The sequence below is a fragment of the Ovis canadensis genome, chromosome 3 (assembly GCF_042477335.2).
Source record: "Ovis canadensis isolate MfBH-ARS-UI-01 breed Bighorn chromosome 3, ARS-UI_OviCan_v2, whole genome shotgun sequence".
Taxonomy (NCBI): Eukaryota; Metazoa; Chordata; class Mammalia; order Artiodactyla; family Bovidae; genus Ovis; species Ovis canadensis.
Window position 1 is genome coordinate 50,983,804 of NC_091247.1, and position 25,976 is coordinate 51,009,779.

General features: G+C 39.3%; 1 protein-coding gene across 1 annotated transcript in view; it reads left to right on the forward strand.

Annotated features, from left to right (window-relative positions):
* The window catches only part of CTNNA2 (catenin alpha 2), a 1,386,686-nt gene that overhangs the window by 264,901 nt on the left and 1,095,809 nt on the right, over nt 1-25,976 (forward strand). The gene's annotated exons all lie outside the window — the stretch shown is intronic.

Genomic DNA, 25,976 nt, shown 5'->3' on the forward strand with positions numbered 1-25,976 from the left:
GCCACCTGATGGGTAAAACTAACTCACTAGAAAAGACCCTGATGCTGGGAAAGATTGAAGGCAGAAGAAGGGGACAACAGAGGATGAGATGGTTGGATGGCATCACCAACTTGATGCACATGAGTTTGAGCAAGCTCCAGGACTTGGTGATGGACAGGGAAGCCTGGCATGCTACAGTCCATGGGGTTGCAAAGAGTTAGACAAGACTGAGTGACGGAACTGCCTGACTGACTGACTGAGTATTCTATTGTATTTATGTACCACATCTTTGTTCATTCATCGGTTGATGGACATTTAGGATGCCTCCATGCTAAAGCAATCTTGAGAGAGAAAAATGGAGCTGAAAGAAGCAGACTCCCTGAGTTCAGATTATACTACAAACCAAAAACAGAGATATGTATCTATGGAACAAGATAAAAAGCCAGAGATAAACCTGCACAACTTTGTTCAATTAATCTACAACAAGGGAGGCAAAACTGTACAATGGAGGAAAGACAGTCTCTTCAGTGAGTGGTGCCAGGAAAACTGGACAGCTACATGTTAAATAATGAAATTGGAATATTCTTTAACACCATACATAAAAATGAACTCCAAATGGATTGAACACCTAAGTGTAAGACCAGATAATATAAATCTCTTAATGGAAAACATAGGCAGAACATGCTTTGGCATAAATCACAGCAATATCTTCATCGTGTCCCAGAGTAATGAAAATAAAAGCAGAAGTAAACAAATAGGACTTAATTAAAATCAAAAGCTTTTGCACAGCAAAGGAAACCATACAAAACAAACAAACAAACAAACAAAAAGACAACCCACAAAATGGGAGAAAATACTTGCAAATGATGCAACTGATGAAGGATTAGTCTTCAGAATTCACAAACAGCTCATGTGGCTCTCTATATTAAAAAGATATTTAAAAATGAGCAGAAGACCTAAATAGACATTCCTCCAAGGAAGACACACAGATGGCCAAGAAGCACAGGAAAAGATGCTCAACATTGCTCAGTTCAGTTCAGTCACTCAGTCATGTCTGACTCTTTGCAACCCTATGGACTGCAGCATGCCAGGCTTCCCTGTCCATCACCAACTCCTGGAGCTTGCTCCAACTCTTGTGTATCAAGTTGGTTAGGCCATCCAACCATCTTATCCTCTGTTGTCCCCTTTTCCTCCTGCCTTCTGTCTTTCCCAGCATCAGCATTGCTGATAATTAGAAAAGTGAATCTAACAGCAGTTAGAATGATCATCATCCAAAAAATTTACAAAAAATAAATGCTGGAAAGGGTGTGGAGAAAAGGGAACCCTCCTACACTGTTGGTAGGAATGTAATTTGGTGCAGCCACTATGGAGAACAGTATAGAGGTTCCTTAAAAGACTAAAAACAGCTACCATATGATCCAGAAATCCTACTTCTGGACATATATCCTGAGAAAAACCACATCTTTGTCCATTCTTCTCTGGATGGACATAAGTTTCTTCCATATCTTGGCAATTATAAATAATGTTGCTATAAATATTGGGGAACATACTTCTTTTCAATTTTGTGGTTCTGTTTTTTAAGATATATATATCCAGGAGTGGAATTGGTAAGTTATAAGGTAGTTCTCTTTTTACTTTTTTGAGAAACTGCCTACTACACCAGTTTTCATTCTCAACAATAGTGTAGGAGGGTTCCCTTTTCTCTACATCCTTGCCAACATTTTTTATTTGTGTCATATATAGAGAACAAGCCAAGAGGGAAGAAGGAGGAAGAAACAATAGAGAGGTGAGGGAAAAAAGAGTTATTATAGGATTCTATGAAAATATATGTGTAAAACTTTTAAAAATGGTAAAGCACTATAGAATCTAAAAAATCTTTCATTTAATTAAAATTTTTCATGACCCAAATAATAATAAATTGAATTTTTAAAACATCCCTGTGAATCATTGATTCATTCTATAAATGTTTAAGAATGTACTCAGTCCTGAAAACTGTTCTGATTGCTTGGAATATACTGATAAACAGAACTGACCTAGATCCCTGCCTTTGTGGGGCTTACATCTCATCAGTATTGGCTCCCCTGACTCCCAGCTCTGCCACGAGCTCCCATTGCCTGTGTTGCTAGTCACTACTCAGGATGCAGTGCTCTCTGTAGTACATTACACATGGCGCAGAGACAGAGGTGAATGGGGAGGCAGAGAGTATTTCCATTTCCTACTCTATTCATTTAGATTTGTTGCCATCACCATGGGCAGGTTTATCAGGCTTCACAGAAGGGCTACCCTAACTGAAGGAAATTAGTGTATAGGGTAGGAAGACTTGGAAACACTAAATATGACTTTTATCTACATTGAACTAAAAATCACCCCAGAATTTAAATTCTATCTAGGGACATTGCATTCATTGGAAAAGACCCTGATACTGGGAAAGACTGAGGGCAGAAGGAGAAGGGGGCAACAGAGGATGAGATGGTTGGATGACATCATTGACTCAATGGACTTGATTTTGAGCAAGCTCTGGGAGATAGTGAAGGACAGGAAAGCCTGGCCTGCCGCCGTTCAGGGAATCAAAAGAGTCGGACATGACTGAGTGAGTGAACAACAACAAAGGGGCCCTTCATTGATTTCTCTACCTATTAGCCTTTCTCCCCTGACTTGCTCTCCCTCCCTGGGAACCAGCGCTTACACAAATGATGGCCCTTTTCTCTTGGTAATAATTGGAGTGGGGTTTAGGAAACTGAATGAAGGCTGGATTCAACCCTGCTTGCCTGTTAACCTATTCCATTTTGTGCAGGGCACAACCTGCTCCACCCTGGATGGTAGCCTCACCCTTCTTCAGCATCACCCATTTCCAAACATGACTCATGCCATCTGAGATAGTGCTGCAGACTTTCAGAAGGACAGTCCACAGTAACCTTTGGTCAAAGAGATTTAAAAAGCTGCCACGGCATTTCTAAAAAACTGAAGCACCAACGTGTTCACATAGCTAATGCTACTGTACATTTAACGATGGCTAAGATGGTATATTTTAGGTTATGTGTTTTTTACCAGAGCAAGTATGACTATAAGATGCTGCGTCCTCCCTGGAGAACTGCAGACATTCTTTTTATCCTCTCAGCTGTTTGCTGATATCAGTTGTTTTAGACATGTGCTGACTTCTCCATGGCAGACGATGACCATCATAGATGGTGCTGGCTCAGTGCATAAGAGAAAAAGAAAAACTTTCTAATTGCCCTCTTTCTGATTAATGTGCAGACAGGTATGCATTTCATTATCTCTCAACACCCACTCTTTTACCCAACTGAACTTTAAAACCACCATCCTTCGGGGTCTAGTTTTATATTTAGACTTTGACTATCATCTTCCAAGATATCTGTGTGGAGGAATGGAGTAAAGTGAAAAGAAAGCATCCATTATTTCAGGCATGGAGTAATTAATGGGATAATTAATAAACTCATTGAATTCTCTACTACTTAGCCTGCCTATAGAATGCTCTCTTTCTCTCTGTCTGCTCAGTTACTAAGTGGTGTCTGACTCTTTGCAACCCTATGGACTGTACCCTGCCAGGCTTTTCTGTCCATGGGATTTCCCAGGCTAGAATACTGGCGTGGGTTGTCATTTCCTTCTCCAGGGGGTGTTCCTCATCCTGCCTCTCCTACATTGGCAGGTGGATTCTCTACCACTGAGCCACCAGGGAAGCCCTTATAGACCATTACTTGCAGTTATTTTTTATATAAATTTGAAAGATATGTTGATCAACTAGCATGCATCCTTAGGAGAACACATGTTTAGGGAAAGATCTTAAAGACCACAGAAGAATTAAGAAGTGGAGGATATTTAGCCTTAAAAGAGAAGATAGAGGTGAGCCTTGCTAGTATCTGCAGATATTTGAAGGACTGTGATGGGCAAGCAGTACAGAATTTTTCTGTTTTGCTTTAGATGGTCGATCTAGGACCAGTGAATACAAATATACCAGTGAATACAAATATGGCTCAGGATAGTAGAAGAAACACTTTTTACAATGCAAAAGTCATTTCAGTTTGTATATGAGCATTGCAGAGGGGACGAGAGAGTTACCCAGGACACTACTCCTTGTGATGTAGTGTCCTTTGGGGAATTATTTGAAAAATTTAGTTATGTTGATGTATCTATTTTGATGAAAGTAAACATTAATTGGAGGAAGAAAAAACCTACTGGCTGCCTTGGGAACTGAATCAGCTTCCTGATTTAGACAAATCTGAGTAAAGTTTCCCTTCAAAGTCTTTCCTCAGTTCTATCATGCTTCCTTCAATTTTTGTCAGTGTGAAGAGATAGGGGAAGATGGGGCACTTCTCTTGATACTGCCTGTTCCAGCCTGTGGCACCATGACCTCTCATAAGGGTTCCTAAGAGAAGTGTGGTTCAGGCTGCATAGTGAAGGCCTGCCAGGCCTCCGTGGAAGCTGCCATAGCAGTGGGAGAACTGCTGGAGGGATTCCCAGGTGGCTGGCAGCTTGACCAGATCATTACTAAGATTCCATGGCTCTGCATGCATGCATGCTAAGTCACTTCAGTTGTGTCCGACTCTTTGTGATCCTCTGAGCCTGCCAGGCTCCTCTGTCCATGGGGTTCTCCAGGCAGGAATACTGTTGTGGGTTGCCATGCCCTCCTCCAGGGGATCTTCCCGACTCAGGGATTGAACCTTAGGCTCCTGTTGCAGGTGGATTCTTTACCGCTGAGCCACCAGGTGACTAATTATATCCTAAGTACACAGACTTCATCTTAGAAATTATCTATGTGGTTGGATCCATGAAAACTCCAGCAAGTGGTAAATACCAGGAGGTTTCATTTGTAAAGAATTTACTATGAGTGGAACACTTTGCTCGCCAGTTACAAACTGGCTTTCAGAGAGTCCTCACAATGTCCTCATAAAGTGTAATTCACCCACTCCAGGAGATAAACAGAGGCCCTGGGATGGGAGCAGCCAAGGCCTCTACAACGGGAATGGAATCCCCAATTTGACTTTGTCTGTGGACTCAAAAAGTTTGTGCTGATGTTGGGCTGAAAAATATTAGCAGAAAAGGAAATTCCACCCTTTCTAAGTGGACACCATTTTAATTTAGAATGGAGTTGTCAGAACTGAAAAACTCTTCTGTAGAAAATAATTTAACACCTGGTTTGTTGAGTAATTTAAAAAATAAACCCCTTCCAATAGGTACCTGAACCTCAGTATTTAACCATGATCAAATCAAGCACATGTTCCATGGCTCTAGGGTATATAAACAGAAATGTCTTTTATATTATAACGTGTATTTATAGATAAGCGCTTCCCTGGTGGCTCAGTGGTAAAGAATCTGGCTTTGATCCAGTAAACGTGGGTTCAGTCCCTGGGTTGGGAAGATTTCCCTTGAGGAGGAAATGGTAAACCATCCCAATATTCTTGCCTGAAAAATCCCATGGACGGAGGAACCTGGTGAGTTACAGTCCATGACCGACTCCAGGACTGAACTGACTACTATTGGTCACATGATAGGAGAAAGTTAGGAGTAAGTGTAGTCAAGGTGACTATAAGGTCCAGGTACAAGTGACAGTTGGTGAGTTACTTGAAGAGTCAAATTTCATGTCAAGGCAGATCTATCAGGGAGAACAGTCCAGGAGGGTGGGACCAACCTCAGAGTTTATGTGGGACATAGATGTGGCACAGCCTAGAAAGTAAATATTGCTACGCAGACCTAAACCAGAGCCTGCCTTCCACTCTAGAATACATGCACTGGTGGACATGAGTCAGAAGATGTTTATTGTCTGGGCTGAGGCCAAAACCCTCCAGGCTGGAATGGGGTTTTGATACATCTATGGAGTCCAGAGTGAATGTGTACATATCTGTCAGGTACATTTGCTTTCCCAGGACTGAGGACATCTGAAATCTCCTGTGGGCCATTTGACTTTAGAACTTCTGAGTAATCTCTTGGGTCAGGTTTGATATTTGTAAAATAATTTTGGCTCCATAAAAGGGGAAGTAAAATGAGGGAATATAATATCTGCCTATAGCTATAGTATCTCCCTTGCAGATAACTGTATGGTCTTTTTTATTCACTGACATAATGTTGATGACTTCTCATGAAGTTACCAAATGCATTTATTGAGGCATCTGACCTAGAGTTTGTGATAGAACGATTCTCTTTTCTTAATGATGAAACCCAATAGAGATTCGGGGAGTCACATTCAGTATACTGTGGATATATGAGAAGCTTATAATATGCCTGCCATAAAATTTGACACTGTTAATAAATTAATTATCAATGAAATTGGTTCATTAATTCTGAAAATTTCAAGTTTCCCCTGAGTCGGTTAGTTAACAGGGATAAAAAATGATCAGTCCTGACTTTATCCTACTTTAGAGTTCTTTCTGCCTTTATCTATTAGTTTGATGTTAAAAGAGAGTGTGTGTAATTCAGGCTGTGACTTAAAAGATGATGCCTGTGGGAATGCATCACACCTAAAAATTCGACTCAACTTTTTCAGAAGACACTTTCTCCTTGGAAATTACTTTCATTCCCTTCTTTGTTGGCTTATAAGAAAATAGATAAGAAATGCGCACACATCTAAAGAATAGCTAAGATTATTTTACTTTGAGAGAGTATACCAGTGTCATGCATGGGTTTTTGTCCAAAACATGCTTTCAATGGGAAAGCTAACACATGGACAATGTATTATAAGGGCAACGTTACCACACTTCTTTTAACTGTGCAATACCCAAGGAAGGAAATACCAAGCAGAGTAGCATGTCTATATGTGTGTGTGTCTTTTTTTTAAACCTTTGATTTTGTATTGGGGTATAGCCTATTAACAATGTTGTGACAGTTTCAGATGAACAGCTGAAGGGATTCAGCCATATGTATAAACATGTATCCATTCTCCCCCAAACTTTCCTCCGATCCAGGCTGCTATATAATACTGAACAGAGTTCCATGTTCTCTGAAGTAGGTCCTTGTTGGTTATCCATTTTAAATATAGCAGTGTGTACATGTCCATCTGTTTTATCATGAGAAAATCATCTATAAACTAACATGGGATTTAAGAGACAGAATACATAATCTAGCCTCTCATCCATCCAGAAAAGTACGATTTATTCCACATCATGCTTCTTACTCACATAAAATCTCCATTATTAGGCTCACTCTGTTCAAGTATTTTGCAGTCTGGTGAATTTTCTGTTCTGTATCTGGAGAATTCTGCTCTACACAGGAGATCTTATATTGTGCTTGCTTTGCTTTACTGCTTAATAAATTGCTTGTGGGTAGGAATGCAGTTATCTGAACACAAACACATGTACTCACTCCCTAAATATTATATAGTAAAAAGACTGTAATAATAGGTACTAAATAATTTTGAATGCTAACAGACAATATCAAACCTTTTAATATACTAGCTATTCTATTGAATATATTCAAGTTTGGTACTTGAATCACAGAGATTTATTATTAGAAAAGTATGCTGTCACCATTGTATGTTCTAGTTTTCAAATTAATATATTTGGGTGATGATGTGAAGCAATGCCAGCTTTGTTAAGGAGGCATTATGTAATATAATGAAAAATGTTTTCTGTTTTCGCAGTAATGCTATAAATACACTGATTTGTTGTTTTTCAGTCACTAAGTCATGTCTGACTCTTCACAATCCTGTGAATTGCATCATGTCAGTCTTCCCTGACCTTCGCTGTCTCCTGAAGTTTGCTCAAATTCATGTCCATTGAGTCAGTGATGCTATATAACCATCTCATCCACTGTTGCCCCCTTCTTGTTTTGCCTTCAATCTTCCCTAGCATCAGGGTCTTTTCCAGTGAGTCAGCTGTTTACATCAGGTGGCCAAAGTATGGAGCTTCAGCTTCATCAGCATTCCTTCCAGTGAATATTCATGGTTGATTTCCTTTAGGATTGACTCTTTTGATCCCCTTGCAGTACAAAGAACTTTCAAGAGTCTTGTCCAGTATACCAAAGATGGGCCCAAATTTAACTAAATCAGAAAAAGAAAATTGGAAAAAAATAGAAATAGATTGCTTAATAAATATCTTATCACTTTTCAAATGGATTTTCTGCCAGTCTTTCACATTTGACTTTGATTCAATTTTCTAAAATTGTAAATTACATAAATATTTAGTAGGAGTAGATGTAGTCCTTTATTCATTCATTCAACTTACATTTTTGAGCCATGGCCCATGTGAGCCGTGGGCGTAAAATGATGAGCAACCTAGTCACTGATAAGAAGACAATATATTTACCACATTTAATAAGCCAGATACTAAAATGGGCCAGTGAAATATGTGAGTGAGTAGGCTGGGCTGGATTTTATTGCATGAGTTGGAAGTCTTGGTTGGATTTGTTTTGTTGGAGAGTGTGAGTATGAAATAAAAATCCTCATGCTCTCAAAAATGCACATGGAGTTAACAAAAACAGGTGATTAGCTGAAGTGTTGACTGGGTGTCTAGAGTAGTTAATAATTAGAAGGTCAAAATTTCTCACAGTTATCCTAACTAGCTGCATCAGCACTGAGTGGTACTTTCAGATCTCACACAGTTTCTCTCTCTGAGATCATATAACCTAACCCCTGCAGTCTTTCTTGACTATTCATCTAAACTGCCCCAACTCAGAACACAGTACCCATTTCCTTTATCTCACTGAGAAAGGTTTCTATTATGTATATTTTACATTTATTTCATTAGTGTTTTCTCCCACTGCTACTAGATTCTCATGCCATGAAGACAGGGAAAGTATCTCTTTTATTCACTTGACTATTCCCATTGCCCTGTATCCTGAATGGCACGTAGATATAGTAAAGTGAAAGGGAAAGTGAAGTCGCTCAGTTATGTCCGACTCTTTGCAACCTGTGAGACTGTAGCTCACCAGGCTCCTCCATCCATGGGATTTTTCAGGCAAGAATACTGGAGTGGGTTGTCATTTCCTTCTCCAGAGGATCTCCCCGACCCAGGGATTGAACCTGGGTCTCCTGCATTATAGGCAGACTCTTTACCCTCTGAGCCAGCAGGGAAATAGATGTAGTAGGTGCTCAGCAAATATATATTGAAGCCAAAAAGTGAATTGCTAAGCTTGAGCATCTAGTTTGTGGCTGATGATATTCATGTAGTTGAGTGTAATGTTACTTTGAGTTGTGATGCTGATTGTTCCTTGATGAATTGTAACCTTTCAACGAAAAGGGAACTGCCTTTTATTTTTATGCTGAAGAAGATTTTGCACGTGTGCTCAGTCATATCTGACTCTTTGTGATCACATGTACTGTAGCCTGCCAGGCTCCTCTGTCCATGGGATTTTCTAGACAAAAATACTGTGGTGGGTTGCTGTTCCCTTCTCCTGGGGATCTTCCTGACCCAGGGATTGAAACCGTGTCACCTGTGTCTCCTGAATTGGCAGGCGGATTCTTTACCACTGAGCTACCTGGGAAGCTGAAGAAGATTATATATTAGTATAAAAGGAAATGAAAATAAGCAAATATGATGAAGTAAGAAAGCCAAGAATAGATAGACAAATGAGATCTTGTAACATTTATTAAGGTCCTTAAAAAATTATTTTTCTGCTGTAGTATTTCCATGAAAATTTTTTTCTGCCATAAAGACAAAGTTAGATGGATACCTTCACCATTCCCTGAAGCCTCACATGGTTTTTCATCTCAATTATTCCATTACAAGTCCTATTGGTCTTGTGAAGATTGGATTTAGAGTACGGCTCTCTTGAAACCCTCCTATATCTTTTGGCAATACTTTCTCCTCTCTTGTGAAAAGAATCTTTTCAATTGCATTGTTTGTCAAAAGTCATTTCTAAATATAGATTGCCTTTTTACCACGGGCATCAGCGTAGCTAGTGAGAGTAAAAACAGGGGTGATGCACTTTAAATAAAAGAAAACAAACTAGGAGATGGTATATGTTACATATCAGGTTAGAATTTTAATGTCTCACTCATTGTTTCAATGACTCTATGACCCCGATATATGTAGATATTGTCTGTTTACCTATTATTCCAGCATCAGCTAAGTAGAAATTGTAAATTGTTCCCAGAACACAGCTGTGTCCATCAAAAAGAGGCTACTTCTTCATGAGCTACACCTGGATATATCTTGGTTCTCTGCAAAAGTGAGGCTGTATTTATCATAGGAAGATACTAGATGGGTTAAAAGAAGAAATGCTTATAAGAAGTGTAGGTCTGTCCAGTGTCCAGGGCAGTCATAACAAGAACAGGAGGCTTCCCTATGGCATCTGTGCTGTTTGTGCTCCATTGTGTCTGACTCTTTGAGACCCCATGGACTGCACCAAATCAGGCTCCTCTGTCCATGGACTTTTCCAGGCAAGAATACTGGAGTGAGTTGCTGTTTCCTACTCCAGGGGATCTTCCTGACTCAGGAATCGAATCTATGTCTCTTGCATTGGCAGGCGGATTCTTTACAACTAGTGCCACCTTGGAAGTCCCTTCCCTGTAGCGTAATCCTTACCATATGGATTGTAAGTCTTTTGTAAGTCTGAGTCTTTTGTTGTTGAGTTATTCAGTCGCTCAGTCATGTGCAACTCTTTGTGACCCCATGGACTGCAGCACGTCAGGTCTCCCTGTCCTTCACCATCTCTCAGAGCCTGCTCAAACTCGTGTCCATTGAGTCGGTGATGCCATCCAACCATCTCATTCTCTGTCGTCCCCTTCTCCTCCTGCCTTCAATCTTTCCCAGCATCAGGGTCTTTTCTAATGAGTCAGCTCTTCACATCAGGTGGTCAAAGTTTTGGAGCTTCAGCTTCAGCATCAGTCCTTCCAGTAAATATTCAGAATTGATTTCCTTTAAGATTGACTGGTTTGATCTTCTTGCAGTCCAAAGTCTGAGTATATATCACTCTTTGTGTCCAGGAGATGGAGACATGTGAGTTAATATTTCCCACCTCCACTCCACTACAGACTTTCCTTGTTTCATTGTCCTTTACTTTATTGTGCTTTGCAGATACTGGTTTTACTTTCAATTCTACAAATTGAAGATCTGTAATAATTGGGTTGTCACATGATGGTTAGCATTTTTTATCAATAAAATTTTATTTTTAAATTAAAGTATGTAAGTTTTTTTTTTGCTTCCCAGGTGGCACTAGTGGTAAAGAACTCGCTGACCAGTTGCAGGAGACATCGTGGGTTCGATATCTGGGTCAGGAAGATCCCTTGAAGGAAGGCATAGCAACCCACCCCAGTATTCTTACCTGGAAAATCCCATGGACAGAGGAGTCTGGCAGGCTACAGTCCATGGGGTGGCAAATAGTCATACATGGCTGAAGCAGCTTAACACAGATGCACATAGTACTGTTACACACTTACTAGGTTGTCGTATAGTATAGATGTAACTTTTATATGCACTGGGAAGCCAAGAATTTTGTGTGTCTTGCATTGTTGGTGATAATTTATTGCAGTGTTTTGGAACTGAAGCTGCAGCATCTCTAAATTATGACTATATATTAGTTCAGTTTTTAGGATTGATCTTTTGATTCATTTTCCTTGCCTCTTTTCTATTGCTGCTGAGGTCCTTCTCCGTAGTAAAGCCCAGGAGCTTGGGGACTGAATCTCTGCTGAGCTCCTGGCTTTGTTATCACATGACTGAGTTTAAAAAGCCTGAATCCTGTCTCCAGATTCGTTAGCTTCTGCCTAGATCTCACCCCGAATGGACAGATTGTTTGGATTCAACATAACATCAGCACCTACTGCCTAGCTTAGAGTAGCAGATGCAGAAGCATCCAGGAATTCCTGCCCCACCTTGACAGCCCTAGACTCCCCACTTGGTGTTTGTGAAACTTGTGTCGCCAGCCCAGTGTGGAGCGTTATAGCACCCAGTGTTCTCTGACGTTCTGATCTCATCATTCTATTCTGGACTTCTCTGGTTCTCTCACTCATTCTCTTCTCAGTTAACTCGGTCAACTTCTCTGTCGCGTGTTCCTGCTCATACTGTGACGAATGATGCCTCTTAAGGGCAAAATGCACAGGAAGGGGAGCCTAGGGACCTTAACACCTGGTGCTCTCTGAATCCCAGGAGAAGTGCCCTTTGTTTTCCTACTTAAGCTGGTGGCTCCTCTCAAAGCCTTCCTGGGAACACAGGGACCCTCTGCTTTTCTCAGATATTAAAGGAAAGAAGTAGACTTAGTGCTATTTCCTGGAGATATTCATAGTCAGTGCTAGCATCTTTTTAGGAAATCATGAGTCAGTCAGGAGTGAGTAGCTTGTCTGTGCAACACGCACACTCTGGGGTACCCACCCCTGGTCGTTGTGCTGCCCTGACTGCCTGGCTGTCTCCTGCTGAATCACACAGTTTAATAGCACATCACAGCTAGAAGAGACCATAGAAAAGGTTTGGTCTAATGTTCTCATTGGGTACATTTTTCAGAATTTTAGCCCAGAAAGTGAGCTGCATACACTTTCATTGTAATTAGAAGTTGTGATTCTAATTCCATGATGATACCTGTCTTTCAAATGTAGTATGCTATAATGCTGACTTTATATCAATTTTATCTGAAGTCCAGATAAAATATATAAAATGTTTGTTTTATATTATAAAACAAAATGTCTCTGACTATATTGTCCAAAATCTGTCTTGCTACGCAAACAAAATAAAGGATGATCAGGCAATGAGGGGCTTCCTAGGTGGAGCTAGTGGTAAAGAGTCCTCCTGCCAATTCAGGAGACATAAAAGATACCCATAAAAGGGTTCCATCCCTGGGTCAGGAGGATCCATGGAGGGGGAATAGCAACCCACTCCAGTATTCCTGCCTGGAGAATTCCATGGAGAGAGGAGCCTGGTAGGCTACAATCCACTGGGTCGCAAAGAGTCGGACATGAGTGAAGCAACTGAGCATGCACACAGGCAAAGAGGATGAGTACCCAGGTCTGGCTGCAAACATGGACTATTGCTACTGACTTCTACATGTCTTTACACAAGATTCCATCTGGTGTTATTGCTTTCTGTCATAAGATTCATATCGTTATTCAGTATTGTTGTACAGATTCATTGAGAGAAAGCGTCATAAGTACTCAGCAAAAAAGCTTTTACAGAGCAAGCGCTCCAAAAATGTACTTTCCTTTCCATCCAGGGAGAAGGGCCAGTTGCTGAATATTGGTTTAAATTTTTTCTTGTATCCTAAGGTTAGTAATAAATAGATTGCATATCTTGGTTTGGGTAGGGTCTGTCAGCATCTCCTTGAATCTCATAACTATACTTATCCAGGTTTCTAAGAAAATCTGATCATCTAACTACTGTAAGACTGCTTCCTATCATCTCTTATTTTCATCCTTCTTTATCTTTTTTTTTTTTTTTTTAGTAATCAGTGCTCTGGAATATGATTACCTTATTATGGAATTGTCTTGTTATGTATTATGAAACACCTTCTTCCCTTAGTGGCTTATGAGAGTTCTTTCCTACAAAATCTCCATGACCTCTAGACTTGCCGTGTATCTTGTATGGTCTTTCTTTCTCCTAGAAGATGCTCTGTAGCCCAGGAGTAAGTAGATAAAACACATTAAGTGATGCGATGCTATTGATATTGCAAAGAAGTACATGTGAGTTGGCTACTTGCACATTTGTCCATGTGCCAGCTGACCTGTGGCCTGCATGGCTCCAAGTACAGGGGTGAGATTGTGCTTATTTTAGCTTAGATGCATAGACCATATAAAATTGCCAGCAGTTTGCAGTTGGGAAAAAATATCTATATCTGTATCTATATCTATTTGTATATCTATCTCTCTCTCTATATATATATGTATATGTACACCCTAATTAGTATGCACACTACTCAAGAGTATATAAACAGGACCTAAAAGGGTCTTGAATTTGTTGTGTAGGCTGGTGATTTAAAATTGAATTTTGAAGGTATCTTTAATGTCTATAGGCAGGGGAATAAGAAACACAAGAAAAGGAAGATTATATTTTGTTCTTCTCCATCTGAATTTTGCTAACTACAAGAGATTTATTGCCAGTTGATTTAAGTGGTTATAGTGTTAATGAGACCAGTCTTTCAGATTTGATCCCTAGACCAACAAAATATATTGATTTTTCTTAAGAGTGAGTCAGGCGAGAGAAGACATATTTTATCTGTGCTGAGAAAAGCTGTGAGAGCAGTAAACCATGTCGCTTTTATGTCCTTTATATATGGAGTACGTTTTATTACTCTATTCCCTATGCTAATATTGTTAAAGTTATATGAAAAAATCAAATTAGAAAAGTGGTGGTTAGAACAAGAAAAATATGTGCAATGAGAACGCTTGTTATGTTTTGAGTTTGTAATTTTGAGTTCAAAAATTTCCCGGGCTATAAAAAGTGAGTGGGTTTTAAATAGTCTAATGAGGCAATCAGTTGTGTTGCTTATCTGCATTTACAAAGAGCAAATGGAAAACCGGAAGTGACTAGGTTAATTAGTCTAATTAAACACCTGCCTAAGACTTCCTGGCTGAGCAAAGCTCCTGCTCTTCAGAATCACTAGCACATTGCTAAAAGTATAATTTTCTACAATGTAAATATTCGATTTTAAACGTTATTGAACTATTCTCCATAGTCTATATGAAAAAAGTAAAGAAAATGCAAATTTAGATTTTGCAATTAAGCTCATTTAATGGTGCTATATAGGTATTGTCAGTTTAGAAGGTTATAAAAACATAATGAAAAAAAAATGAAGTACATAACTAAAGAAAATTATGAGGAACTTCATAAAATACATAGGTAAAGAAATTCCATGGACAGAGGAGTTTGGTGGGTTATAGTCCACGGGATCGCAGAAAAGTCAGACATGACTGAGCACAGTGCATGCATGCAAGAAACTGGAATGGTTCCCACGCATCAGCAGGACCCCAAATGAACCCCAGAAGGCTTCTAGTAAGATACCCAAATTACTCTAGAAGATCCCTGAAAAGGAAATTTCTGAGACTCCTTTGTTAATCCCTCTAAATTTTGGCATCAGAAACTTCTTTGTTAAATTAATAATCTCCCACTTATTTATTTAGGATACAAAGGATTTGTTGTTCAGTTGCTCAGTCTTGTCCAACTTTTTGCAACCCCATGGACTGCAGCATGTCAGGTTTCCCTGTCCTTCACCATTTCCCGGAGCTTGCTGGAAAGTGGCTTAGCACAAACACATGCACGTCTGTTACAGAGCTAACTATTCTAAATAAGCTGTCGTATTTAAACATCAGAACATACCTTGTGTCCATGCTAAGTTGCTTCAGTCGTGTCTGACTCTTTGCGACCCTGTGGCCTGTAGCCCTCCAAGCTCCTTTGTACATGGGGAGGGATAGTAGAGTGGGTTGCTGTGCTCTCCTCCAGGGGATCTTCCCAACCCAAGGATTGAACCCACATCTCTTATGTCTCTCTCATTGGCAGGCAGGTCCTTTACTGCTTTCGCCACCTGGGAAGCCCAGAACATACCTTTGAGGTATATATGATTACCTTCATTTTTCACAATAGAAAACTGAGTCTCATATTGAGTAATTTCTTGGCCAAATGAAACAAGGTAGCTCCAAAGCCTGCCTTCTCTCCATTGCACTTTTACTGACATTTCAATCTGCAGTGTTGCTTCAGGACTGATCCTCTAGACCCCACTCTGCAATTTCAAAGATGCTAATACAGTTTTTTTTTAAGAGAAATGATATTCTGAATTAGAAAATGAGACACTTGCTTTTTTGTGAGTTGTCCAAATAAATGTTCACAAGAAGAATCTTGACAAGATAATTATAACCTGCTCGTTTTCCCCTTTATTTCATCAACAATTCCCAAGAACCTTGAAGCCTTTGAGAAGTGATGCTTAAGAAGCGCAGCTAGACAATATGCAGTACATTCAAGTGGAGGGCTGGCATTCTGTCCATAGCGCAATGACCCTACAGTAAAATGTCACTGTGCTCTTTATTCAAGCCATTGGCATTTTATCAGCGGTTTGTAGCTTAATGGGAGAATAATAAAGTACACTTACATATCAAACTCAGAAAATGTCAGTTGGATATAATTGTATCTTTGGAAAAAAGGGAACATTTTAAAAAGGGGTATGTCATGCACACTATAATGAAATTGTGTAGCCACAGACATTTTCTAGCTATAAAATACAGTTAGTTGCTTTTGGCTTGAGAAACTTGTACTATATGTAAAATGAGGCAAATATGTGTTGAACATTGTCTTAGGGGAATAAACTGCCAGTATTAGACAAATTAAAACCAGAATTCTTCTCCTTCGGTGGGCTTTATGAGCTCTGGCAAGTGGCTTTCTCAGTGCTTCATGTTGTTATCAGAGTAATAGCGATAATACTTTCATTTCCTCATTCTCACAAACTTGTGCTGTGTGTGTATTAACCTGGACATATCTAGGAACACTTGGTGGTTGGGGTTCTGTAAAGGAAAAAATGAGGTCGCATTATTAGTCATGATTAATTTTGATTCTAGTGTAAAGACTAATCAACAATAGAAAGGAAGAGGTTTGGGTGGTATTATTTTGCTTCTTGATTTTGGAGAAAGACTATTTTTAAATAGGCAAGTGAAGAAATCTTGTTTCAGAATTTATTGCTTTTGTGTTAAGTGAATCCTCTGTGGCTTGCAAGTATCCTTCCCTTCATGTGAGACTAGTAATGCCACTGGAGAAGGCAATGGCATTCCACTCCAGTACTCTTGCCTGGAAAATCCCATGGACAGAGGAGCCTGGTGGGCTGCAGTCCATGGGGTTGCTAAGAGTTGGACACGACTGAGAGATTCACTTTCACTTTTCACTTTTTACTTTCATGCATTGGAGGAGGAAATGGCAACCCACTCCAGTGGTCTTACCTGGAGAAGCCCAGGGACGGGGAGCCTGGTGGGCTGCTGTCTCTGGGGTCACACAGAGTTGGACACGACTGAAGTGACTTAGCAGCAGCAGCAATAGCACCTGTACATAAAGCAATTATCTAATATTTATGTATCCAACATAGATAAAGGGCTGTGAAATCTAGCAGCAGCAGCAGTAATATCACTTCTGTTCCAAGAAGTGCTAATATTACAGCTTCTCTATTTTTCATTTTAGTTTTAATTCTAGTCATTATATTTTTGTGTTTACCAAGAATCTAAAGCCTCTTTATCAATACTTTCAAAGAGTGACTTGAAATTTACATTTAAAACATGATAGTTATCAGAATCTGGAATCTGACACATTTTAAAAATATTATGTCACATGTACTTTATTCAGGCCCTTGCAGCACCCCTCCCTCCAGAGGTACCTGATCTTGGAGTCCTGAACTCCTTGGGAGTTCTGCAGCATCAACTATCATGTTCCCATTGCTAAGGGCATATGTGCCACCCTTCTTTGGTCTACTGAGTTAGTTACCCTCATGTCCTTCTCTTTCCCAGCTTCCAAATTTTTGTTGGTTTCAGCGATCTACTGATATACATAGTCATCTTCTGTCATCTTATCTCTGTACCTTTTCCTTGTGCATTTATGCCTTTGATGTCTTGTTGGTGAGTTAGGAACAGTAACATCTCCATATTAAGTTGGAAGTCTGTTTTAACTTGTTTGTTTATTGTCTGTTTCCTCCATTTGATTATATTTTCCAAGAGCCAGGGACCTGGCCTTGTTCACTACAGTATTTCTACCATCCAAATATTCCCTGGTATATCATCCATATTGAATAAATACTTACTGAATATATGTATGCATGGATGAATGACATATGATATGGTTTTCTTTATACATTGCTTACAGCTCAGTAAATGGGTGGCTCAGATGATGAAGTATCCACCTGTAATGCAGGAAATGCAGGAGACACAACCAGCTTCAGTCCCTTGTTCTGGAAGATCCCTTGGAGAAGGGAATGGCAACCCACTCCAGTATTCTTGCCTGAAAAATCCCCTCGACAGAGGAGCCTGGTGAGCTACAGTCCTTGGGGTCGCAAAGAGTTGGATATGACTTGAGCGATTAACTAAATCTTAAGCATAAAAAAGGTAAAATATATGTCATTAAAAAAATGTAACAGTCAAAATGGCATACTTCTAGCCTGCATTTTCTCTTCTGTATATGTGGTGAGTGTGCTTGTGTTCACATACATACACGAGAGAAGGGGTAAGAAGAGGGGGAGAGAGGAATTGAGGGGAGAAAAAGAGAAAAGATATATTTAATGGTTACTGCAAAGTGTTTCAGAAAATGAACACATCATTTTTATTTCCTGTGATGAAGTTTATATTACTACTTTCCCACTGGAAAATTTTCTTTAAATACATTTAAGATACTAGGTAAGCATAAAGACATTATGCTTCTGAATAGCCTGACCATTTGATTCTCTGTTTTATTATTAACTTAAGATCAGCAGGATTTAGGCTAAAATCTCCTGGTCCAGGTTAGAATTTGAATGTCCTTTTTTTTTTTTTTTTAAGGTTACTGCAAGGTTATTATTATTTTTTTTTTTAGGTTACTGCAAGGTGTCTTTGTTTTAAAATCTGTTACTTTTGAAAGTTGCTTCTACATAGTGTACTTACTAGGCACAAATATTAACAAATGATATAAGAATAGATAGAGCATGGTGATAAAGTAATGAATTACCTGCATTATAACTATGATTTCACTGATGCTTTTAGATTTGCTACTAGAAGTATTGTTTCCAAGAGCTCTGCTGTCACTTTTGGCATCACCAGTGTTTGCTGAATGTGTTGATCTGTTTCTAAATAACTTTTTGTGATAGCTCAAAAACTGATTAACATGTTTTGTTGTACCCCATAATTGAGTTGATTGATAACTTTTGAAAACACGAGTAATGCAGACCTCACTGACAAAGTGAAAGTTGCTCAGTTGTGTCTGACTCTTTGCAACCCCATGAACTACACGGTCTGTGGAGTTCTCTAGGCCAAAATACTGGAGTGGGTAGCCATTCTCTTCTCTGGAGGATCTTCCCAACCCAGGGATTGAACCCAGGTCTCCCACATTGCAGGCAGATTCTTTACCAGCTGAGCCACCAGGAAAGCCCCTCACTGACAAGGGGAGTTGTAATAGGCTATTTCTGACCGCAAGGCTGATCTGAGCAGGACTGTCATGTGCTTAGTTATACCTTGTGTTTTACTTACTGTTTGGGTCCAGAGAAAATGGATAGTTTAAGATGCCTGTGGGTGGACTGAAATAGAAGATGCATGGTTGGTGCAAGCTTGGTAAGGATTTTGAGAAGGTGGAAAATCTGGCTGGTTGTTGGTGAGGTGTATTAAGGTAAGTAGTATTGAGGGAAGTATCCTGACATGAGGGGTATCATCAAGCGTTTAACAGTAGTTCCTTAAAGCTCTCTCAAATTGAAAAGGGGGAGGGGAAATATTTATCCTATAACTGTATGTATGTCACAACTATGTTTTCATATATTCACTGCCAAATACAGTTTATTTCTTTATTTTTTTAAATTTACTTATTTATTTTTGACTGTGCTGGGTCTTTGTGGCTGCACCTGAGCTTTCTCTAGTTGTGGTGAGCTAAGGCTATTCTTCCTTGCAATGAGCGGTCTTCTCATTCCAGTGGCTTCTCTTGTTGCAAAGCACCTGCTCTAGGTATGCAGGCTCATACCTGAACCAAGTTCTGAACCAAGAATCAAATCCATCTCACCTGCTTTAGCAGGTGGACTTTTAACCACTGGGCCACCAGCGAAGTCCAAGTTTATTTCTTTAAAAGTTAAAAGCATATTTAGATAAAGTTCTCTCAGATAACCGGAGAAGGCAATGGCACCCCACTCCAGTACTCTTGCCTGGAAAATCCCATGGATGGAGGAGCCTGGTAGGTTGCAGTCCATGGGGTCGCTACGAGTCGGACACAACTGAGCGACTTCACTTTCACTTTTCACTTTCGTGTGTTGGAGGAGGAAATGGCAACCCACTCCAGTATTCTTGCCTGGAAGATCCCAGGGATGCGGGAGCCTGGTGGGCTGCCGTCCATGGGGTCGCTACGAGTTGGACACGACTGAGCAACTTGTACTCTCAGATAGCAGATAACCTATCTCCTCCTCAAATCAAAAATGAGTAAAAGGTTATAAAATCCACAAGAAAGATTTTTAAAGAGTCTTTTTAAACACGTTGGGTTGTATAAGTAATAATTTAATGTACCTATATCTATGGGCTTATTTAACAATATCTGTGTGAATGTCCCAATTAACTAAAGGCATTAGCTGGCTTCTCAAATTTCCATGTTTAATAATCCTTAGATTCAGTAATTGGATCATAACCTGAAGAGAGAATGTGTAATCTGACTTGAAAAGTAAATTTAATGTTATCTTAATCTATATTGTTTTATTGTTATCAGAAACATGCTGTTAACTGACTCTCAGATTATGCCTAGGTCACTGAGTTGGTGTGAGGAGAATGACTTTTGAATATTGCCTAAGAAAAGGGCTTGGCTCTTCTAAACATTTTCATATGGAAAATGGAAACATTCACAGCAGTTCATTGGAAGAAGTGCCTACAAAGCTGGATAAAAAGTGAAAAACCATTACCTAAAGCTTTATCTACCAAATATTATGATAGTAATGTACCATGGTTTTTGTTTTGTTTTGTTTTTTTTCAGTTTTATTTTATTTATTTATTTTTATTTTTAAATTTTTATTTTTACTTTATTTTACTTTACAATACTGTATTGGTTTTGCCATACATTGACATGAATCCGCCACGGGTGTACATGAGTTCCCAAACATGAACCCCCCTCCCACCTCCCACCCCATATCATCTCTCTGGATCATCCCCTTGCACCAGCCCCAAGCATCCTGTATCCTGTATCGAACATAGACTGGCGATTCGTTTCTTACATGATAGTATACATGTTTCAATGCCATTCTCTCAAATCATCCCACCCTCTCCCTCTCCCTCAGAGTCCAAAAGTCCGTTCTACACATGGTTTTAAAAAATGTTTGTTTGCTTCTGTGTATGTATTTATACATACAGGTTTAGAGAATGTGTTCTTTATTTTTCTAAATAAGTTTACATTTTTGAACCTAATGTATTATATACAGTTATAAAATATACACATTTTGTAGAGAAAAGGGAATTGTGCATTGTTATTGGAAATGTAATTTGGTAGAGCCACAATGGAAAACAGATGGAGGTTCTTCAAAAATTAAAAAGAATTCTATCACATGATCCAGCAATTCCATTTCTGGGTATTTATCAAAAGGAAATTAAAACAGTAACTGGAAAAGATATCTGAATGTGATGTTCATGGCAGCATTGTTTACACTAGCCAAGTCATGGAAATAATCTGTCCATGGATGGGTGAATAAATAAATAAAGTTATATATAAACACAGAGGAATACTGTTTAGCCATAAGAAAGAAAGAAGCTTTGTTGTTTGTGACAACATGAATGGGCCTTGAGGGCATTATGCTAAGTGAAATAAGTCGGAGAAAGACAAATATCTTATGATCTTACTTACATGTGGAACCTAAACAAGCAAACAAAAATGAATGCATAGATATAAGTCCTAGGGTTGTACAACATGGTTACTATAGATAATAGTACTATAATGTGGACTTGGAAGTTGCTAAGAGAGTAAATATTAGAAGTTCTCATCACAAGAAAAAAATGTATGTTTGGTGATAGTGGTTAACTAGACTTACTGTGATTGTTTACAATATATACATTTTTATTTATATACACATACATATTATCTATAAACAATAGTGATATAGTTAATATTAGCTGTTGTGACAGATAAACCTCAAAACATCAGAGGCTTCACATCATAGAAGTTGTCTTTTCATGACATAATATCCAAATGGGTCTTTCTGATCCATGGGGTGATTTCCTTCAAGGGAAAATTTAAGGGCTTCAGTGCCTTTCAACCTGTGGCTTCATCATCTTCAACATCTACTTCCAAATTTCTAGCTTGGGGGAAAAATCATAGAGGAGGTATAAGCTGGCCCAGGTTGAGAAGAGCACATATCACTTGAGGCTCACCTTCTGTTGGTTAGAATTGTTAACTGACCCCACAAACTCCAAGGGATCCTGGGAAACATAGTCTTAGCTTATGAACAGAGGGAAGAGAAGTGTATATGATAGCATCAGTCATTTTCACTAACAACAATGAAAATAATAAGCAAACCCACTTTTTACTAAAAATAAATATATAATATATAATTTAAATGGTTACATCTTCTATATGCTTTAATCTTTTTAAAGTTTTGCAAATCATAGTTGGGTGCTTTAGGCCATCATTAGCTAATATCTCAAGGAAACTGGACTGAGATTCATTGTTAGAAGTAATGGATGTACATATATATTTCAAATTCTCAGCTCTGATTAGCTGGTATTTTTTTTCAGCCTCACAAAGTGTTGACAAAGAAGTTATATTAAGAGTAGAGGGAGGGTAATTAGGAAGTTTGGAATGAACATATACGTTCGGCTGTATTTAAAATAGATAACCAAAAGGGACCCATTGTATAGCACAGAGAACTTTGTTCAATAATATGTGACTGCCTGGATGGCAGGCGAGTTTGGAGAGAATGGGTACACGTATACATATGGCTTAGTCCATTCACTGTTCACCTGAAACTATTACAACATTGTTTGTTAATTGTCTGTAGCTCAATACAAAATAAAAAGTTGAAATGGGAGGGGAAGGGGGATGGTCATCCTTGCATTCACTTATAGTTAAATGGTGGTCACATTTTTAGTACTATCGTTAATCTCGTTTCTTTGCTGGGGTCCTTTTAAGTTTCTGGTCTGCTTTGTGAGGGTGTTTCTGTACGTGTGTGAGGAACTGGTTAATATAATCCTTAAATCTTCTTAACGAGGTATACATTGAAGTGTAAGGTCACCATTACAATTCCTTGTATTTGTGGACCTCATCTTTCTTTCAGGACGCCCCACTTGTCATATGTGGCTCAAGGCCATCTGGGGTAGAAGTGAGATGGTGGCACCAGTTTAAGTTGTTGTATGAAACATTACTCTGGCTTAACTTTTAATTTCTTATTTTAGAAAAAAAGCCAGTATAGTGTCTTGGCATTTTTCTTGGATCCGTGGATTATCCACTACCTCCCGTAGGGTGTTTGCACCCTGTATTGGAATCCACTGACTTTAAAGAAGGAAGATGTTGAAAAAAGTGGAGTTGTCAATCAAAGATTATAGTAAAAAGACTAGATTAATTTTCCATTTACAGACACGTTGGTTAGCTGGATCCTTTAGTTAACATAGTGTAGATTGGAAATTCAACTCAGTTCAGTCACTCAGTCGTGTTCGACTCTTTGCGACCCCGTGAATTGTAGCACACCAGGCCTCCCTGTCCATCACCACTCAAACTTACGTCCATCGAGTCAGTGATGCCATCCAGCCATCTCATCCTCTGTCGTCCCCTTTTCCTCCTGTCCCTAATCCCTCCCAGCATCAGAGTCTTTTCCAATGAGTCAACTCTTTGCATAAGGTGGCCAAAGTACTGGAGTTTCAGTGTTAGCCATAAGCAGAGCAAATATTAAACCTGTCCAGCAGCAGATTGGCACCCCATTCCATTACTCTCTTGCCTAGAAAATCCCATGGATGATGGAGCCTGGTGGGCTGTAGTCCATGGGGTCACGAAGAATTGGACATGACTAAGCGACTTCACTTTCACTTTACACTTTCATGCATTAGAGAAGGAAATGCCAAGGAAATGGTATGGACCTAACAGAAGCAGAAGATATTAAGAAGAGGTGGCAAGAATACACAGAAGAACTGTACAAAAAAGATCTTCATGACCCAGATAATCACGAGGGTGTGATAACTCATCTAGAGCCAGACATCCTGGAATGTGAAGTCAAGTGGGCCGTAGAAAGCATCACTACGAACAAAGCTAGTGGAGGTCATGGAATTCCAGTTGAGCTATTTCAAATCCTGAAAGATGATGCTGTGAAAGTGCTGCACTCAATAGTCCAGCAAATTTGGAAAACTCAGCAGTGGCCACAGGACTGGAAAAGGTCAGTTTTCATTCCAATCCTAAAGAAAGGCAGTGCCAAAAATGCTCAAACTACCACACAATTGCATTCATCTCACAATCTAGTAAAACAATGCTCAAAATTCTCCAAGCCAGGCTTCAGCAATACGTGAACCGTGAACTTCCTGATGTTCAAGCTGGTTTTAGAAAAGGCAGAAGAACCAGAGATCAAATTGCCAACATCCTCTGGATCATGGAAAAAGCAAGAGAGTTCCAGAAAAACATCTATTTCTGCTTTATTGACTATGCCAAAGCCTTTGACTGTGTGGATCACAATAAACTGTGGAAAATTCTGAAAGAGATGGAAATACCAGACCACCTGACCTGCCTCTTGAGAAATCTGTATGCAGGCCAGGAAGCAACAGAACTGGACGTGGAACAACAGACTGTTTCCAAATAGGAAAAGGAGTATGTCAAGGCTGTATATTGTCACCCTGCTTATTTAACTTTTATGCAGAGTACATCATGAGAAACGCTGGACTGGAAGAAACACAAGCTGGAATCAAGATTGCTGAGAGAAATATCAACAACCTCAGATATGCAGATGACTCAACCCTTATGGCAGAAAATGAAGAGGAACTAAAAAGCCTCTTGATGAAAGTGAAAGTGGGGAGTGAAAAAGTTGGCTTAAAGGTCAACATTCAGAAAACGAAGATCATGGCATCTGGTCCCATCACTTCCTGGGAAATAGATGGGGAAACAGTGGAAACTGTCAGACTTTTATTTTTTGGGGTTCCAAAATCACTGCAGATGGTGATTGCAGCCATGAAATTAAAAGACGCTTACTCCTTGGAAGAAAAGTTATGACCAACCTAGATAGCATATTCAAAAGCAGAGACATTACTTTGCTGGCTAAGGTCCGTCTAGTCAAGGCTATGGTTTTTGTAGTGGTCATGTATGGATGTGAGAGTTGGACTGTGAAGAAGGCTGAGCGCCGAAGAATTGATGCGTTTGAACTGTGGTGTTGGAGAAGACTCTTGAGAGTCCCTTGGACTGCAAGGAGATCCAACCAGTCCATTCTGAAGGAGATCAACCCTGGGATTTCTTTGGAAGGAATGATGCTAAAGCTGAAACTCCAGTACTTTGGCCACCTTATGGGAAGGGTTGACTCATTGGAAAAGACTCTGATGCTGGGAGCGATTGGGGGCAGGAGGAGAAGGGGATGACAGAGGATGAGATGGCTGGATGGCATCACTGACTCGATGGACATGAGTCTGAGTGAACTCCAGGAGTTGATGATGGACAGGGAGGCCTGGCGTGCTGCAATTCATGAGGTCGCAAAGAGTCAGACAAGACTGAGCGACTGAACAAACAAAACAAACAAACAAACCGTTTTTGGGTAGTCTTATTCTTAGTGATTTTATCTTTCTTTTTTTTTTTTTAGCTAGTCTATGTGCTTAAATGTCCTTACAGAGTCCTTCTTCAATTCTCTGTATCTAATTAGTTAGCAATCAAAAGAAAGCTGAATATGATAGCTCCCATTTCCATAGTAACCATGTGTGAAGTAATGGTTCTACTTCATTCATCATCTTAGTTCATTTTTTAATACTTTTTTATTTCTTCTGGTATTATATCTTTTCCAATAAATTGACTAGACATTGATTGTGACTTGCCAAATCACTTTGCTTGCTCTGTAATTTGGAGTAAAGAGCAGAGACTAAAGCATTTAGAACTTTTCTGTGGACTAGCTTTCTTGATAACTTCCAATAAAAGCTTTAGTTTGCTAAGCAGGATAGACACCTCAGTGCAAAAAACTACAACACCCACATTGCTATGAATCTGATAAAAATAATGCAGAGGTGTATGTAGATGATAAAGAGAATATGAAATAGTTGCATTTATTTCACTCCCAGACTTCTCACTGGCAGAAAATATTCAGAAGTCAATAGGCAATAACATGTTTAAAAGATATTAAAAGCTTTGTTAGCAGGTTAAATTGCTCGAGATGTAGCACTAAAAGAAGTTTGGCAATTGAAATGTGTATCCAAATTATGATACCTAGAAAAGGAGTGATAATGCAAACCTAGGTTCTATTCTGGAAATTTTCGCAGGTTAACCAAATGTTGAAACTGAGTCATT